At 42.7% G+C, this 17,539-nt stretch overlaps 1 protein-coding gene across 1 annotated transcript in view; it reads left to right on the top strand.

Moving 5' to 3' along the window:
- The first annotated feature begins 16,945 nt into the window (after nucleotides 1-16,945).
- The window catches only part of NCKAP5L (NCK associated protein 5 like), a 60,169-nt gene continuing 59,575 nt past the window's right edge, over nucleotides 16,946-17,539 (top strand). Inside the window, exon 1 of the mRNA XM_075591204.1 lies at nucleotides 16,946-17,058. The gene's annotated coding sequence lies outside the window, so the exon portion shown is untranslated. The remainder of the gene's footprint in view (nucleotides 17,059-17,539) is intronic.

Below are 17,539 nucleotides of genomic sequence, written 5' to 3'. Positions count from 1 at the left end.
GCTACCAGAACCTACTTCGGAGGTAAGTATCTCTGGAAGCAGGTGGTCCCCGGCGCTTAAATTAACTGGGTTCAGCTCCAGAACCGCCCTGCTTCAATCCTATATACAAAAAAATTGCTGACTTGGATTGCTCCGTTAATATACTGAGCATCCTTTGATTTCTATGGCTGTGTTTGTAGTGACAGCGACGTCGCGTCAAAACAAATGCATTGCCACCGTCACGTGCGCTTATCGTAAGCGCGGAGCGACGGCTTGGTCGCGATCGCTGGAAGTAATCTCAATTTGATTTTTCCCGCAACCGCAGCCTGACGTCGCCGGCACTATAAGTGTAGCCTATAGCGGGTTTAAGCCCACCTCCCCAGTAGTGCAAGATGTTAGGAAAGTGTTGCAATTTGTGATCATTTGTTGCCAATATTCCCAGCCGTTTGAGCTGTAGACTAACAATAGATAATATCTTTGTAATATAAGGATACATTGTAGCTGCTGAGTTACGCTGACTAAATAATTGAAACTAAAAGGCTGCCATTATGTTAGGCACACAATCGGGAATGTTACAGAATTATAACAGCACAAAACAATTGCTAGCTTGGGTAAGACTAGAATTCTACATTATCGCATGATTTACATATAGAAATAAGAAAAAGGGGAATGTACCAAATTTATTTCCCGGTTTTGTACATTTTAAATTTAGTGGCGTGTTTGAGTAATTACATTGATCGGATTTATGCTTAAACTGCCCACTATAAGCACGTTTAATTACATTGCAATTGTATACACTGAGGTGAATGTTTGGAGGGTTTCAGTTGCTTGTGTTTAGCATTCAGACGAGGGTATCATCATGCTTGGTCTAATGACAGAGGTTGTGTGCATATACGAAAATGGTATCGTAATGGAGGAAGTGGCTGCTTTTAAAACCAGTAATCAATGAAAAATAAAGTCACAATTATCAAAGCAGCAAATGGGGATTTTTTTTGTTCGTTTGAAGATAACGCTGTGATGGAAGAACAGATACAAAGCCATTGTAGGACAGCTATGGTGTTCACATGTAATCATCGCTCACTGTCAAAAGTTCTCCCTGAGCCTCGGATGACAGAGTGAAGAATCCTGCTTCTCGTCAGCTTGGTGCAGAAACCTTATTATTGGAACATCTGTTGTGAGGAAGAAAAATGTTCCAAATAAAATGAAAGAATTCCTCTTGAGTCATCCGTTATGTGCTACATCTTCAGATTCCAGCTGTGACAGTCAGTATTGTGGTGTGATTCGGCCATGAATTGTCCTGTCTGTCCTGGTCTGTTTTAAAAAAAAATTTTTTACAGGGTCTTTTATAACAGCTGCCAGGGCATAAAGCTACAGTGTGTGTCTAGACACCATTTTTATGTGACCATGTATGTCAATCTGTGTGCCCCCCCCCCCCCCCCCCCTGTACTGACAAAAGGAACAGCAATGTTCAAAATCAGATTTATAACACTGCAATGTTTGGTTTCAGCACTTTGACAATAACAGCTGTACACTGCATAAATCAGAGGTTTGTCTCCACTGAACAATTACTTTTATTAATGCGTTAATTATGCAACATTGAAGCTAAGGCTTGAGGCTTTTTCTGTGAAAGCAGTGTGTTGCGCATTAACACTAGTGCGTGTTTTTTTGTGTGCCATATTTTCATTAGTATGAACGTGCTCTGTCATACTTTGAAAAGTATGAAATTGTTGTATTGTAGTGAACAAGTAAGATATGACCTCATAATTCTTAAAGGAACAATCCAAATGGAATTTAATTTTTTTTGGATGGGTTTGAAGCAGGGGCTCCCCAGAGATGAACAGTGTTCATTTCAGCTCTGGGAGCCCCTGCTACCCAAGGTACTTACCTCCGGTAGGGGGTGTCAGTAGCCGCTCTAGTTTGAGTCTCTGTAATGGTGGCTTAAATGTCCTGTGTCTCGCGGGCCAATAGGAAGCAGTTATGTCGTCCCTTGTAGCTTCCTATTGTCCCGTATAACCAGGGCATTTAAACTTGATGTCAACTTTCCATACGGAGATATGTATCTCTGGAAGCAGGGAGTACCCAGAGCTGAAAACGCGGTTCTGCTCCAGAGACACTCTGCTTCAAACAACAACAACACAATGCTGTTCAGACCGAACCTTTTAGACCAGCGCGAAAAGAACTAAAATAAACTAATTTGTTAAATGTTTTGTATATCGCTGGAAGCTTTTGTTTCTGCTAGCCATTTGTAGTTTTATTTATCCTATTTAGTCTTATTTCACCACTTTATTAAAACTATCAAATATCTTCCTTATTGTCACAAATAAATCGTTCTGCTTTATAAATACTTTTAATTTGAGAACGCCACATCCTAGATTCCACTGATCCCAATACTTGAGGCCTGTCCTTTAACCCCTTTTCCAGCCAGAGGGGGCTGTAGCACATTGCTTGCAGCAAAAAGGGTTAACTTTCAGAAGACACCTCGGCACAAAATAAGTTATGGTGAGTGAAAAAGGGACAAGAACCCCCCACTGCCCAGTGACCAGCAAATAAAAATACCATTTGTGAGCACATTCACGTCTCGGACAGATCTGCAAACCTGTCTTTCCCCAGTATCGCTTAGGCTGTGGACATGGTGCCGCAGCCCGCGTGGAGGCTGAGGGAAAGCGGGTGGTTTCCCTGGCCATAGTACTCGGGCCGTGGGGGGGGGGGGCATTCGTAGTGACGTCACGGAGCTGGGCGAACCACTCACGTTACCGCCCGGTCGCGCGAGAAATCACTTTTAACATTTCTCGCGCACGGTCTGAGGTACCATGGCCCCAGTCTTAGTGCTTCAACAGTAGCCAGGGATTCTGTGTAATGCAAATACTGTTCAGTGGAGTTTTTTTGTTAGATATATATATATATATATAATAATCATCCTCACATTGATGAGACCCAGAAGGTCGAAATAAGTGTCTGAGCTTGTGTTCTGGCTATGCACTTTTACCCAGGCTGTGCTGAAAAAGCTGTAACACGGCAGGCATGCGCTTATAGAGGTACATGGTAAAATGGGCAAAAAGTGATGGTGTGCCCATGTCCATGTCATTACCCAGAATCCCCGGCTGCAGTGGAAGCATTGTATGCTGACATAATGGAGAAAAGCAGGTTGCAGACATTTTTGAGATGTGAGCACCTTTTCAAGTGGTATTTTTATTTACTGTGCAGAATATATCTTAACACTGTTAGTAAAATAGTAATTATGGCTTATGAATAGTAATTAAGTTGCTTCCTCCAATTTCTTTGTCCACCATGATGCAACATTACTGTAAAATGATCTTTAAAGCAGCCTTTAATTCAAAATACTAGGGTTTTTTTTAATTTAATTAAACAAATCATACTAGATTCTGACTTTATCTCTCACTCTTTATGCCCTTTTGAATGTGTTTTATATATAAAGCTTACTGGGGTTGCTATAGAAACTATTGAGGAAACCAGAGCCCTTCCTCTTTTGAAATAGGCAACCATATGAGGTGCCCTGGGAAGCTGGGTCTTCGCCGATCAATCACGGGCGAAAAGATCAATCGGCAGCTTAAATAAGTAAGTTGCCGCAAGGCACGAAGCATCTATTAAAATAGAAACAGTGCAAGAGGAACTGCGCTTTTATATATAGTAACGTGATTTTTTTTTTAGGATCTTGAAGGCAAAACGGATGTAGTCTTTGATGTATTTATAAGTTATGATAAATGTTTTATCTACACTTGACTACATACCTGCACTTAAAAAAAAATGCAGAACTGAAGCAAAAGATAAAACAATCCAACTGCAAGCTTTTTTTTTATTATATATTATTATATAAATCTGATGCCGTTTATGGGACCAGTTCTGCAGTACACCATTACAATAAATTGCCCCCTTATGCCCAATTTTACTGAACACGGCTAAATCATATAGTATTCCTGGAATTGTTTCTACTTTCCACTTGAATGGGCCTTAACCCCTTAAGTGCCCTTAAGATCACAGCCACTGGCGCAGTGGCGGCCTTTGTGATGTCCACTGAACATCATCAGCTTTTTACTACCTTTCTATAGCCGAGACTGTTCACCGCTCTAGAGTTGGTGATCAACTTCCACGGGAGCAATGAGCACGATATTCTGTTTGCATGATCATGGTCGTTACCCAAGCGATCACGTGGTCACAACTTGCCCAAAGAGCTGTGGCACTCGGGTGCCACGCCTCTTTGGGCACTGAAGGGGTCAATGGCTTAACATTTAGTAGAGATGAGCCTGAGCTCCATGGAAAGTAGGCTCCTAAGCATTCACAACACAGCTTTCAATTCCTAGGTCTGCAAACCATATCCCTACACTCACAAACATGGGAGTGTCGTCTAATCACACAAGCACGCGACTGTTGAGCAGAATTATGCTAAAGCGTTCTGTGGCTTGGGTGTTTTCTCACAGATTTGACCGATTGCAAGAAAAGACGGATTCATGCGCGATCTGAAGAACTGTTTTTTAAACGCACAAGAATGAACCCAGCTTTTCATAACACGGATGTTTTCTTTCCTGGAATCCGTGTGGAATGCTGGGTTCAGGGTGAGCGGTGCAGCGTTTCTATTAGCCTGTTTGCTGCTAGAAAAGCAGAAAGAGGAACAGCGTGAGCACAACGGTCTTCAATGCAAAAGGTGTTTAATAAACCATAAAGTCCAACGTTTGGGCTGCAACAGGAAGCCTTTGTCACGTAGGGGCTACTCCGCTTGACAAAGGCTGTGTTGCACCCGAAACATTGGACTTTATGGCTTATTGAAGACCGTTGTGCCCACGCTGTTCCTCTTTTTGCATTACTTATACTTGGGACCCGGCAGGATTCCCCTCTTTCAGCAAGGAGCACCGGGTGCATTATACATTCATGTGACACTTTCTGATGTGTGCCTGCGTAACTCCACTTTCTGCTGCGAGAAAAGGACAGCAAAAGGGTTAAGCAGCATTAGACAAAAATGATAGAACCCGAGACCTTGTCCAACAATGTAATGTTTGATACCGGAAGCACCGCAAGATCATTTATTTTCCCTTAGGACCCTCTCCTGCAAAGTTACATCAAAACACAGCCTCCGGTTTGCAGCCAGATATCTGATAAATAGCTCCATGTGTGCCTTGCCCAGGATCACACTTGACACATGAAAATATTTACGCTTTGCTTCCTCTGTCAATGCAAGATAGAGGAGCTTCCATGGGCCAATTGCTTTATAAAAAGATCAGTTTACATCAGTCTCCTGGCTGCGCTAATTGAAGGCTCCCAAGTTTCAACAAACATGAGCAGGATAGAGATAACGGAGTTAGCCTCCAACATACTGGTCGATATCGGTATCATGGTTACAGCTAGTATTTAATGAGTAAAGGATACAGAAACCAGGTGGCTGATACCAGTTAAATAGAAGAAGTTGGAAGAGAGGGGGTAAGGCTACGGCCTCCCGGCGCTCTCCCCCCTCCAGCCGAGCGATCTGACGGACTTCAGATCACTCGCGTCTGGAGGGCGCAGCCATGACGTCACGCGGCTGGTTCACACTCCATGGCTGAACCGCCGCACGTAATGTGGCTATTGCTCCCATTCAATGTGTGCATCAATACAACCTGCACGCTGACAAGTGATTAGCTGAGCTGCAGATCGATCCGTTCTCCTGTAATCGATCGCTTGCTCTGGGTTATTTCATTCAGTTCTTGCACAGCATTGTGGGCAACGTAGCCCTGGAATATGATTGACTGGGCAGTTACTAGATACAATTGGTGCACTGCTAGAGAGAGGGCGGGGCTCAAGAGCCAGAGCCTATCAGAAGGGGAAGGGGCTGTCACTTTGGAAATGCTTCCTACATTAGAAACATTAAAAATGTCTTTAAAACATTCTTGTTTTGTTTTTAAATGCTACAAGTATTTTCTCATAGTACAGAACTGATTTATTTAAAAAAAAAAAACACACACATCTAGGATATTGCTAGAACTTCTGCTTTAAAACAAATATATATATATTTAGTTTTTTTAAGATGCTTGGATTGCCGGGACAGTCCCGCTAAGAAGGAAAGTGAGCTAAGATTGTGTCTGTAAATATCCCTATGTGCTGCAGTACTTACTACTATACTGTCATTGCTACATGAAATAAAGTTATTATTATTTATTATTAAGAACCATGGCAAGTTTAATAGATGAAATGGAGATGATTGACAAAAAGGAAACTTATACGGTTAAAGAATCCGACTACTGGATAGATATAGTTTTATTAGGAAATAGGGGGGCAAGGAACTGAATAGGGGACAAGGAACTGAATATAGATACAAAAACACTGCAGAGAGCGAGTGTGAGTGAGTGAGCAAATAAAAAGATCACTTGTGAGCACATTCACGTCGTAGGCTGCGCGTATAGTGCCCGCGACGGGCGATGTCACCCTTCGCCGTCGCCGCTAGTGAAAGTTATATTTAGCTTTGCGGCGGCGCGGGCGTACTGGCATTTGATTGGTTCAGGGGCTGTCACATGAGGCGACAGCCCTTGAAAAATCAAATATTGCCAGCTACCAAAATTCGCGACGTGACGTCGCTCCGTCGCATTGTCGCCATCGCGCTTATAAGCGCACGCTGCGGCGGCAATGTATTTGTTTTTGGCCGCCATCGCCCGTCGCATGTACTATACGCGCGGCCTTAGGCTGAGTCCATAGTGACTCCAGCCGTGCGGAGGCGTACGGAGGCTAAGGGAAAGCTGGCCTTAGTTCACGCGTGGTCCAGGGGCTTCATTGGGCGAACCGCTCACGTGAACGCTTGGACTAAAAAAAAATTGGCGGTTACGCCTCCGCACGTCTGCGGAAGTGTGCGTGAGCCCCTGCTAAAGCCGCTCTCATTGCGGCTGCAGGGGCTCACTGACAAGCGTCAGCACGCCTCAGCACAGGTCAGCGGATAAGCGCTGACCATGGACTCAGCCTTAGGCAGGTCTGCAACCCTGCCTTTCACCATTATCCCCAGCATACAGTGCTTCCATTGCAGCAAGGGATTCTGGGAAATGACATGCAAATGAGCACACAATGTGTCACCATTTGTCTGAAAAACCATTGTTACATGGAGCCCATATAAGCTAATGCTTGCTGTTAATACAGCTTTAAGGCACAGCATGGGAATATATATATATATATATATATATATATATATATATATATATATATATATACATATATACATATACACACATACATACATTGAGGGTATATATATATATATAATATATATTATATATATATATATATATATATATATATATATATATATATATATATATATATATAAATTCATACAAATTCATACACCCCAGTACAAATATATGACTTTTAATATATTTAAATAAAATGACTGTATGTCCTGAACATCAAAAAGAGATACTTGGATACAAACTAAAAACAATTAAAAGGGGTGTGTGCTCTTGTGCTAAGTAAACTGACATACTCTATTGCCTATTAGGGCATAAACTGTCTGTCAAAATATAACATGGCTAAGTTTCATAGTTTATGACTGGGGGTCACTCTGTTCTACCAATCTATTGCTGTCAGAGTGAACACAGATACTGATTGCTGTCAGTGGATGGGAGTCAAACCCTGACCAATCTTTTAAGAAGCAAATCCTTTTCAACCCTTGAGTTGCTGGTAGGAGTGTGTTAGCAATGAGACATGGATGTGTGGCCCAGTTAGCAAATGATGTTAGAGCATGTAGCTAAATATTTCCCCCAAAAAATGATATCTCCACATTGATTACTATAGTTTACAATACTGTTTTGTCTGCATTGGCAGGAATCTATTGCACTAGCTGTTTTTTTTCTTCCTGTAATCAATTGGAGCGCTCAGCGCTAGCGGGGACACAGCCTAACTAATTTACGTGAATTCAGCCAACCTGGTAAAAAAGGACACTTTTCCCAGGAGGCATTTGTCACGGTAGCTTATGACAAGATATAACTAACACCAAATATCTGGGTTGAACTGAACGAGGCTTAAATATAATAAAATATATTTATTCCTTAAAAAAGGTGAACACAGCAATATAGTACAATTAACAGGCAAGAAGGTAACACTTACTTAGGGTTGGGGAATGGAGAAGTATCAGCTAGCAATTCTCCAGCAATCCGGTGACATCCCAGGTGGAATCAGAAGAACAACTAAAAACTGTAGGGTTGACACAGTTTATATACCTGTGTAACCCTATTCTTAACATTGAATACAGACTATTGGTGAACAATTATCTGTATCCAATCCCTAACGTGGAGACACAGATTAACCCATGCCCCCAGCTAGGTAGCCTATGTGTACTGGTACTCTGAGGGTCTTATTTCTGTAGCCCCGTAATTAAATCAGGTGCAACGACCAATCTACCAAATGAAGTATCTGATAGGATCTTCATTGTTTGTAGGTGTAGACATAACACTTACAAACCACTCCAGTTTGATGATTCTCCGCCCTCGGGTAACAATTAGAGTGGCAGAGTCTGTTGATTAGTACTTGGTCTGTTGATTAGTACTTAGGCTCAATCATCCGGCTGCCCTTCCTGACCTATTTAGCATAGCAGATGGAGTCTGCATTTTTCAGAGCAGATCCAAAATACCATACATATACTCTTTAATATCTACACATATTAATAAGTTCCATTCTGGTGGGCTCAGTGGGTCGAAATTTGCCAGTTTTTAATGCCTACAGTGACTCCACATATTGGCCAAATATCAATTCTCTGCGACCTCCAGAACTGGAGCTACAGAAATGCACTTTAAAACATTAAAATACAGGATTATAATGAAACATGGGAACAGGGGAACATACATTTTTCTGACATGACATGGTGTAAGCCACATTCCTGGACCGCAGTCCAGTTAACCCCTTGCCTCCCTGGTGAGGTCAGGGGGTGGCCATATGGTGTGCAACCCCTTTAATACCGGGCCAACCCCCCTCTCCCTCTACAGCATTATTTACTGTAAGGGTGACCGACAATTACACTAATATTCCGTTAGAAATCTTTGGACTGGCCTTGTGGGAGCATGCTTTAATGCAGCAATCTGCGCTCCTCTCTAGATTTTTTTCATTACACGAACTGGGGGGTTGGGGGGGACTTCTTGACCTCCAGGAACCCGCGGTTCCCACCATACCGGCACCAGGTAAGAATATGTCCATGCCGTACACAAAATTGCCGCAAGTTCAGACTCCAGCGGCCGATAGAAAGAGGAGGAGGCTGTGCCGCAGCCTGCTGCTTTTAAGTGTCGTTTTCAATAAAGGAAAAAAAGATTGGTGTATATAGCGCTAAAAGGCTGAATAAATTAGATATCAGTGTATAAACATATGAAAAATAATAAAAAATGTGTGACCCTACACACTAAACCTTAATGATATAAGGCAAGGCTGCCATTTATTGAAAACGAAAAAACAAACAATACAGACCGGCGCCTAAAGAGTCCAATAAGGAAGACAATACAGTCCAATGGTGAGGAAGTGTCAAGAAGTTGAAGTCCAATCTTGCACTTCCAAGCTCCCCAGCAGGATGTTATGTAGTGCATGTGAAGCAAAGAGAGAGAAAGAAGAAAAAAAACCATCATAGTGCAAAACTGCTACAATGAAAACACATAGGACAAACAGGACAGGACAAATACTAGACAAACACAAGCAAGGCTGACAAATAATACAAGAGTTAATTTAATACACACAGAATAAAATGAACACGGCAGGTGACAGATCCGGTGGAAAAACCGGAATCCTACTTACAGGACGTCCGCAAAATACACGCAGAGATATGGGGTGAGTAGTACACGGCTACGGCGTCAGATAAATGTGTGGCTTCCAGGGTTGCTCCAAACACTGTCCTCTGCTCCGCGACCGGATGTGCGTCACTAGGGGTAGGTCTGAAGCTCTCCAAACCCTCTCTGCCACTCCGTGGCCGGAAATATGTCACCGGGGGCGGGTCAAAATACCAGAACCCCCTTCTACTGCTGTACTGCGATAACGCTCCTGTGGGTGCTCTGCATTAGTGCAAGGAATAACTAACAAACTGCCCAACGCATTTCGTACGCATGCGCACTTCTTCAGGGGATCTTCATCTTCATGCGCACGAAACGCGTTGCTTGTGTTTGTCTAGTATTTGTCTCTTTGCTTCACATGCACTACATAACATCCTGCTGTGGAGCTTGGAAGTGCAAGATTGGACTTCAACTTCTTGACACTTCCTCACCATTGGACTGTATTGTCTTCCTTATTGGACTCTTTAGGCGCCGGTCTGTATTGTTTTTTCGTTTTCAATAAAGCTTTTTTTGTACTATCACCGGAACTGAAGTCAGATTTGCCGTTTGCTGTGGCACCGGACATTCTCTCCCCTTCTCTGCATGCTCACTCTGCCGTATGCACGCCGCAGGAAGCGTTATCAAGGAGCAACAAGACCCAAGATGGAAGAGCTGACAGGGGTAAGATTATCAGTATTAGCCCTAAGCCCGACTAACATAGTGGTCCCCTCATGCTCCGTTTGCTCCCCTTTGAGCTTCCCACACCACCAAGTGCTTGATTTACACAGTGGGATGCCAGAGCGCATGACAGCTATATACCTTAAGAATATGTCCATGCCGTACACAAAATTGCCGCAAGTTCAGGGTGACTCCAGAGGCCGATAGAAAGCTGTGAAGTCCTCGAGACAGGACGTTGCGACTTCCTGTTTGTGGCATTGCGACTTTCTGTTTGTGATCCCACTGCCATGTTTGTTGTGTTTTGATGGGTTACACCTTGGTGGCTGACATCTCAATAAAAAAAAAAAGGAAACAAGTTGATTTTTTTGTATTATTGTTTTGAATTTCAGATCCCTTTCCTTTATATTTAGTTACATTGGGAACTCTGATTGTCATTCTCTGTTGCAGCTTCATCTATCTAAACCTGACAACTAACTAGTCTTCAAAAGAACTATTCATCCCAAGGGCAATACAAAGGACTCTGGGTCATCAATTAAGATTGGAGGAAAGGATATTTCACCAGCAAGAAAGGAAAGGGTTCTTTACAGTAAGGGCAGTTAAAATGTGTAATTCATTACCCATGGAGACTGTGATGGCAGATACAATAGATATCTTCAAAAAAAGGTTGGATGTTTGTGACGGGAGGAGGTAACCAGGCTATCTAATAAAGGTTAAGCCCTCTGGTTACCCCTGAAACCGTGGGGTCTCTGGTAGCTACATAAGCACTATAAGCCAGGGACCAGGGATAATACATGTTGAAAATACAGTGACCCCTGCTTTTTTCTGTTTTCATGTTCCCTTGGCCCTAGAACTGTGAGATTTCTTGTGTGTCAGTTTTAAGGGGGATATTTGAGTAGAAATACAATTATTTTGTTTGCAGGAGTTTGGGGGCTGAAGTTACCGGTAGTCCTTTAATTCTCCCCGGCAAGCAGGCGTAATTCGCCGGTACGCTGGGTGAATTACACCAGAGCAACCCAGTGTCCCCCAGACTCCTGGATTTCAAGCCCAGATATCCCAAATCCATTTCCCGTATAAGTATAAGGTTCCCCAATGTATATACTTTATTAAAGTGTACTTTATAAGTGTAGCCATTGTACCCCCCTCCCCCCCTAAGTGAGATTGGGGTCATCTTCTCCTCTGGCTACTCCTTTTGCGTGGTGGTGCAGTACCTGTGTGACAACAGAAGGGCTGAGTGCTCTGCTGTGTTGTGGGGAGAACAGGACAGGTTTACAAGGTACCTTAGTGATGGGTGCAGCGCCTCCAGTCAGCATGGGTCCTTTGGGTGGAAGGAGAGTCCATACTGACAGCTTGTTCTTGATTCTCAGACAGTGATCACAAGAAGTTATGATGAAACTGGTTCTTTATTCCTTTCCTCAAAAGTCAGCAGACAATACATCCCTCCTTTAGAGATAGGGCCTTGCAGGCCCCATCCAGACTATTGTCCCTGATAGTCTCAAGATATATTTCTACACTCCCACTCCTCAGGGGAAGGGAAACAGACGGACTCACTTGACTTCTGGGAAAGTGTCAGAAACCACCCTCAGGAGATGTTTGTAACCCTGCCCCTTAACAGAGCAGGTTGAATACTGATTGGTCATCACATACTACAGATGCACCAATTAGTATCCTTCCTTCAAGCTGACACTTTCTGGTTGTTGCTAAGGCCCGCCCCTGGATACATCTACTCATCCAAGGCTGCAAAAGCACACAGAGCCTTTCTGAAGGAATTAGCCCAATCACTGCCTGCACCTAACAGGGCTTACACAGGTTGGGCCCAGGAAAATAAGTAGCGGCTGGGAGGCTATGCTACATAAGGTTTTAGACATTTGCTATAAGACTCTATACAGTCAGCCAGGGCATCAACAAAGACGCCGGCATGTCTGTATAGAGTCCGTAGTTCAAAGAGTAGAGGATGTCCAGAGGTGAGAAGACCGTTTGGTGGGCGAGGAAAGGCGAATTGCCAAGTCCGGAGAAGAAAGGGCACCTTGTGGGGACACCTTTTGTATCTGCCAGACTTGGTGGAGCCGGACCAGCGGGGGGAGATATAGCTCGTAGGCACTTCTCCCATTGGCTAAATCATATTTCCCCTCACCCGGCTTTTCCAGCCGGCTTGGCACGCCTCCTCCTCTGATGTCAGCCAAAGGACGAGCCCCTATTCCTATTGGCTGACGGGAGGAATTCCCATGCTCTGATTGGTGGCTCCTCCTAACTCCATGCTAAGGATAGCTTAGCGGAGTGTGTGTAAGGAGACGGCCGAGTCAGAAAACCAGATCATCCTGTGACTTGAGTCGATGAAGCTAGGGCGGGCTTTTCAAAGTTGCTTTGTTCAAAATAGCAGAGCAACCGGCTTTGTTTTGAAGCTAGAAAAACCGGCCTCGCAGAAACTAAGTCCCGTCTTTTGCGGACAATGTCTACAAATCGAAGTAGCAGTCGCAGTCAGGATTTTCTGCTAAATCTCGGTCTAGGACATCTGGAACAAGGTTCTGATTAGGGTAAGCCCTTGGAAAGGCTGGATCTCAAACCCCAGACCTCAGTAAGTGTGTAAATTTCTGTATTTTGTGTTTTGTTGTATTTCCGAGGTTTTATCCACATAAACCCCATTTTATTTCACTGCCTTGTTTCGCCTGTTGAATGATCCCAAAAATATAAATATGTTAAAAGACCTGGTCTACCGTGACAACATCTTTTTAGAAAGGAAAGGTATACAGGGATATAACAAATATGTAAACATGGGAAGGATGTTCAAAGTGTATATATTTTTTAACAGCACCTAAAAATGAAACATAGTGAAAGACGTCTGGCAGTCCGTGGCACCAATTGGTTTGTTCCTTTTCGTGTACTACAGTTATTTATATCCTTATTTCCTATAAGGTTCTGATATAGCATTGTGTATACCTTATTGTTAGGAGCAGACTGGTTCTCTGGTATATTATTTTCTAGAATATTTTTAGGACATAGCTGCTTTATATTTGACAGCCTATCTGTATGCCATTAGCACTTCAGTAATTTGAGCTATTTTGTGTAATATAGTTGCTAAAGACTCAAGGTCTCTTTTGATAACAGACAATGAATAAGCTATGTATTCAGACATTATTTGTATTGGAAAAGACACGTCCCAAAAGTCACGCCACTAATATGTCCTGCCCCTAAATCACGCCTCTAATCAAAGCTACGCCTATGTTACGCCTCTAACCAATATCTTCTTTTTTCTGTATAAAAGTCATTACCCTATAAGTAATAAACTGAGACAAAGGATTTGAAACCTGGCTTGCGTTACGTTTCATTTCGTTCGTCTACCAGGCCTGAAAAGTTCATCAAAGATTGGAGATAACAGTGGCAGGGCGTGAAAGCTTCCCGGGGAAGTCTGCTGCAAAACGGTGCAGATGGTGTATCCAGTCACAAGGCTTCAGTTTTTCTTGGCAGAGGAAAGGATCCTCTCAGTTCTGAAGCATAGGCGAGGAAATTAGGTCTTCCTTCACCCACCTTCCCTCTTTTCCTTGTCTCCTTAATAGTGTCTCCTGTGTTGATTATATTGTTCACACCTCGTTTGTATATGTTTTGAGTGCTGTAAGCTACTTAATTCTTTGAGTTCTTTAACTAGGCTTTGCTATTTTTTGCCTCTCTTGTTGGGATTATTATCTTATAATATTATTAATATTATATATATATATATATATATATATATATATATCTATATATATATATATATATATATATATATAGATATATATATATATATATATATATATATATATATATATATTGTGACATAGTCCAAAGATGTTAGGCAGCTTTCTGCCCCATTTTAGAGCAGAAAGTGCAGGAATAGCTAAAAATGATCCGTTCCACAGCTTCCCATTAACTCAGGCAGCTGGATGGAAAATCCAGACCACAGATTACAATGGCTCTAGTTCTCCCTCACCTGCTCTTCTAATCACATGCACAGGTATTTAGAGCAGAGAGGTTTTGCATTTGACTCTCTCTCCTTGGAGCCTGGGGGCTGGGGGTGTCGCTACTCTCCTGCATCCAGTATCGAGGTTGACGGCCTCTCCACGTATGACAGTACCAGAGGATTTGCCTGGACACCACGAACAGATAAGACAAAACAAATGATTACTGCTGTTGCTAAAAGACTGTGCTGTATCTTGTGTCCCTAAATGAGAGAGCATTGTTTTAAGCTGGGGAACCAGTTTAGTTGGCCAGCTGCTGTTAGAGAGACTGATTCTGATGTGTAGTTAGATCCCTGAAAGGGATAGGATTTGCTTATATGATTTTGGTTTTATTTCTTGAAATAACAGTGTGGGAAATATTGTAACACTGAAATGTGTGAACTGCTGAATGAAAGTATCTGAGTACCTCTAACCTACACATGTTAAAGCTGCAGTACCTTACTTGGATGAAAATAAAGCAGGCAGAAGCCTGAGTTAAGCAGGATAATACTTTGCATGATCCTGTTTGTTGTATAATTAACCCTAGAAGACTGTGTCGGGAAGAACCCAGACAGACGTCAGCACTACAAAAGAGGGGCGTTTGTCACATATGGTGGAGAATGCGGGTCGACACTAAAAAGTCTGTGGGTTTGCAAATAAATGCGGGGGTTTAAAATGGCCGCCGAGCTGAACTAAAGTACAGATGCTATGAGTGAAGTCTGTCCCACTGTGTATATCAGTTGTGCTTCTAGCATACACAGAGAATGTGCGAAGTGTGGATGCAATAGCACCCTGAACCCAAACATAAAACCAAAATCATATAAGCAAATCCTATCCCTTTCAGGGATCTAACTACACATCAGAATCAGTCTCTCTAACAGCAGCTGGCCAACTAAACTGGTTCCCCAGCTTAAAACAATGCTCTCTCATTTAGGGACACAAGATACAGCACAGTCTTTTAGCAACAGCAGTAATCATTTGTTTTGTCTTATCTGTTCGTGGTGTCCAGGCAAATCCTCTGGTACTGTCATACGTGGAGAGGCCGTCAACCTCGATACTGGATGCAGGAGAGTAGCGACACCCCCAGCCCCCAGGCTCCAAGGAGAGAGAGTCAAATGCAAAACCTCTCTGCTCTAAATACCTGTGCATGTGATTAGAAGAGCAGGTGAGGGAGAACTAGAGCCATTGTAATCTGTGGTCTGGATTTTCCATCCAGCTGCCTGAGTTAATGGGAAGCTGTGGAACGGATCATTTTTAGCTATTCCTGCACTTTCTGCTCTAAAATGGGGCAGAAAGCTGCCTAACATCTTTGGACTATGTCACAATATATATATATATATATATATATATATATATATATATATATATACACGTGTATGTTTTTGTTATACAAAATTTCAACTATAAAAAGTCTACGTTTTTTTTTTTTTACAAACATCGTTGCCAATGTATCGTTATTAGAGTGCTGGGAACTCCCCCCATGTTATGCATGGGAAGGATGTTGATCTAGGGAGTAATCTGATTGTCATTAATTGGAGTCAGGAAGGAATGTATTTTTCCCCTTATGAGAAATCATTGGATGATATGTCACTGGGGTTTTCTGTTTGCCTTCCCCTGGATCAAAATACTGTAAGTACAAATATAGGGTAAGGATCTGTCGTCTAAATTTAGCATAGGTTGAACTCGATGGATGCATGTCTTTTTTCAACGTCATTAGCTATGTAACTATGTAACTATGTGTAACTCCTGGTCAACAGAATTATGGGTGATCCAGTCCTCGCTTTTTTATTTCAATTAGCTGACTGGTGACCAATTTTGATTTGATACAGCAAGAACGGAGGGGGGGGGGGGGAAACCCCTGAATCACATTGTGGACTTAGACTCATTTTACTGACCCTCTGTATTCAATTCTGCATTCCTCCCGTATGTTTACACCACTGTAAAGTTAACCAGATTTACATAACCCCCTCTGTTTTTTTTTTTAGAAAGAATTTGAAACGATGACAGGACAACGGAGAAAAAGCTGCAGCAAAAACAACCATACGGTTTAGATGACATTGTTTGCAGCATTTCCAGAATAAACTTTCAGACAGGGTTTTGTGAAGCGTATACTGGTCTGATTTATTTAATTTTATTAAAGGCATCAGACCATCGCTCAGTTCATCTGACATCCCTATCAGTGTTGGGGTTGTAGCTTAAATCAATGCGTTGCTGCACGTATGGAAGGCTGGAGCTTGTATTTACAGACATCCTGCTCTGAAGGCGGATATGGGAGTATATTCCAGCGGAGTCTCAGTAAGTCTTTATTTCAGTACAAGGGCCCCTCAGTATGCAGCGGCCTCAGGAAAAAAAGCTCCTTGGACAGGGTTGCTGTTTCCGCCAGTGGGATTTGGAGCAAACAGTCCTAATGTAAACAGAAGGGGAATGCAGGGTTTGGCTGCTCTGTGTATGGGTAAATGAGACCCAGATGCTGTGTGCTTGTTAACATTGCAGGGCTGCTGTTTTTCTGGGAGGGGGGTGGGGGTGGGGGTGGGGGTGGGGGGGGGGGGGTGTTAAGGAATTACATACAGAGCCCAAGACATCTAAAACTAGTCTTGTGAACCAGAAGCTGTGTGTAGCGCCTTCCACTCAATATACTGGGATGTCATGAGCATCATCATACTTGTTGTTCCCGCCAGGTGAGTGACCGGCCATCTGAATGATGCCACTATAACATATGTGCTGGGGAACCATGCGCTATAGTTACAATTTTATGGTACAGTGAATAAGAGATCACGTTGGGACTATACCCAAGTGTGCCCAGGACATACTTGAAAATGAGAGGTAACTCTCAATGTATTACTTCCTGGTAAAATATTTTATAAATAATAATAAATAAATATACAGTAGACACCCCAGGATGATGGAAAATATAGTGATTCCGACCCTCCAGCCACTTCAATAAATGTCCGACTGGTGGGTTCTGCGTGTAAAGATCTGTGTATTCCTTGGAACTGTTTGTGGGGTTATTTGGAGTTATGTGATCAGATCTGGGTTATTTAGCCAGTGATCTGACATGCATGTGTTCATTTTAGTTTCCCTGGGATCTGATCTGTCTGCGATTTCTAGTTGCTCCTCTCCATGCAACTATGTGTAGCTGTTTTGTGTTATTTGTGGCTA

Source organism: Ascaphus truei, chromosome 3 (assembly GCF_040206685.1).
Source record: "Ascaphus truei isolate aAscTru1 chromosome 3, aAscTru1.hap1, whole genome shotgun sequence".
Lineage (NCBI taxonomy): Eukaryota > Metazoa > Chordata > Amphibia > Anura > Ascaphidae > Ascaphus > Ascaphus truei.
The sequence above is the reverse complement of the archived record's forward strand: the minus strand, read 5'-3'. Positions and strand labels throughout refer to the sequence as shown.